Source organism: Theropithecus gelada, chromosome 5 (genome assembly GCF_003255815.1).
Source record: "Theropithecus gelada isolate Dixy chromosome 5, Tgel_1.0, whole genome shotgun sequence".
In the NCBI taxonomy this organism is placed as follows: domain Eukaryota; kingdom Metazoa; phylum Chordata; class Mammalia; order Primates; family Cercopithecidae; genus Theropithecus; species Theropithecus gelada.
In genome coordinates, this window is record NC_037672.1 from 12543729 (window position 1) to 12545670 (window position 1942).

A 1942-nucleotide genomic window follows, 5' to 3' on the forward strand; every position below is an offset into this window, starting at 1 on the left:
CAGTTTCTGATGAGGTACATGAAACCCACAGGAAGCAAATCAAAATGAAAGCAAGAAAAACAAGGCTCGGCAGAGAGCGTCTATCTGCACTTCACTTGGGATTAGAGAAGGCGCTTTTGGCTCCATTAGCAGAATACCTAATGTGCTTGTGTTTGAAGAAGCAAATCTGCAGAATTAGCAGCCAGTGAATTGTTAGTCTTGCAGGCTGTTGATTCTGTCTTGCTCTTTTTTAACCATCAGAACTCACTTAGTTTTATTTATTTTTTGGCATGAAATAATTTCCTATATCCTCTTTTTAACTCACTTCTAGTAGGATAGCACATCTATTTTTCTCGTTCTGAATTCTGGATGATTTTATTGTTGAGGGAAGACAGTAGATATTGCACATCTACTTTATTTTTTCTGTTATTTATTTGTTTATTTTTTACAGTTTTATGTAAACACAAAGCAGGCCCATGAGCTGCCTACTCATTTTCTTCACTGCACAGCCTGGCATTGGGGTTGGCGACTCGCATGGCCACCTGGGTGGCCCTTTCCATGATGGCTTTGCAGTTCTTGGAGGAAACATTGTGATCAGTCTCAGCACAGTAAGATTTGTTGCACATCAACAGTACTTTCAGCTCCTTGACGTTGTGAACCAGGAACTTCTGGAAGCCACTGGGCAGCATATGCTTTGTTTTTTTGTTGCTCCCATAACCACTGTTGGGCATCAAGATCTGGAGCTTGAACCCTCTACGAACCCTGTTGTCAATACCGCTGGATTTCCGCCAGTCACGCTTAATTTTGATATATCAGTTTGACTGGTGCCCAATGAACTTCTTGGTTCTCTTTTTGACTATTTTGGGCTTCACAAGGGGTATGAAGGCGGCCATGATGCTGAGGAGGACATGGCTGCCACCTCCATAGGCAGTGCCAAGGAAGAGAGAACATACCTACTTTCTAATGTTGGACTTGCACTGTGTGTCCACAGTTGATGAAGTGTGGCATGCCATGGTGGACAGACCTTGGGCATCTGGGGCAGACAAACCTGGATTTAAACTTGGCTTAACCATCTGTCATCTGTGGACAGGCCTTTCTTATTTAAATAAGCTTGATTTTTTTTTAAAAATTTCTTAACAAGAATTATGCTTTTTTTCCCCCACAGAATTTTTTGTGTGTGGATTTAAGAGGCAATGTATAAAAAAAACTCCAGTTTCAGTGTGTTGTTTAGATGTGTAATAAATATCAGCTCTTTTTTCATTTCTCACAAGCTTGACAAGTGCTTGTACTAGATACTACAGCCAAAGCAAAGATGAATATGACATAGGCCAGGATGGCAAATAAGTTTTCTTTCATGCCCAGCTTTCATGAAGTGGTGAAGCCTCAGGGAGTACTGTGTTGAGATGGATTTTAAGGGTCAGCAGGGAAGAGTGGTGTAGTGGATTAGCCATATCCTTCAAGGCTCAGGAGGGGGCACTGAGGAACACAAATGTCACAAATTTGCCATCACTGACACACCTCTGTTTTGGGAAGTCAGAGCAAATGGAGTGTGAAATTTGTGTAGAAGAAATGAATAGCTATTGAACATAAGGAGAGTGGTAGACACTCTTACATGTGTTATGTCTTGAATGCACTCAGCAAACTGGAGAGGAATGAATTACTCTTTGCAGGACAGTGCTCCAGGTGGTCTTGGACCAAACCAGTTTTTACTCCTTTTCCACTTGTAGTTCTCAAGAGTAACTATAGAATGTGCCACGAGTGTAGCATCTGAGATAAAGGGGGAGATGGCTGGAACAGTCATCTCCTGTTCCAGTTCTGTTCCAGTCCTGCCCCGTCCTCCTAAAGAAAAAGGGTGTCCTCTGCATGTTCTCACTCATAAGTGGGAGTTGGAGTTGAACAATGAGAACACATGGACACAGGGAGGAGAATATCACACGCCGGGACCTGTAGGGGGTGGGGAACT

At 42.6% G+C, this 1942-nt stretch overlaps 1 pseudogene; it reads right to left on the reverse strand.

Annotated features, from left to right (window-relative positions):
• Positions 1 to 464: 464 nt before the first annotated feature.
• Positions 465 to 872, reverse strand: LOC112625306 (annotated as a pseudogene).
• Between the last annotated feature and the right edge of the window lie 1070 nt (positions 873 to 1942).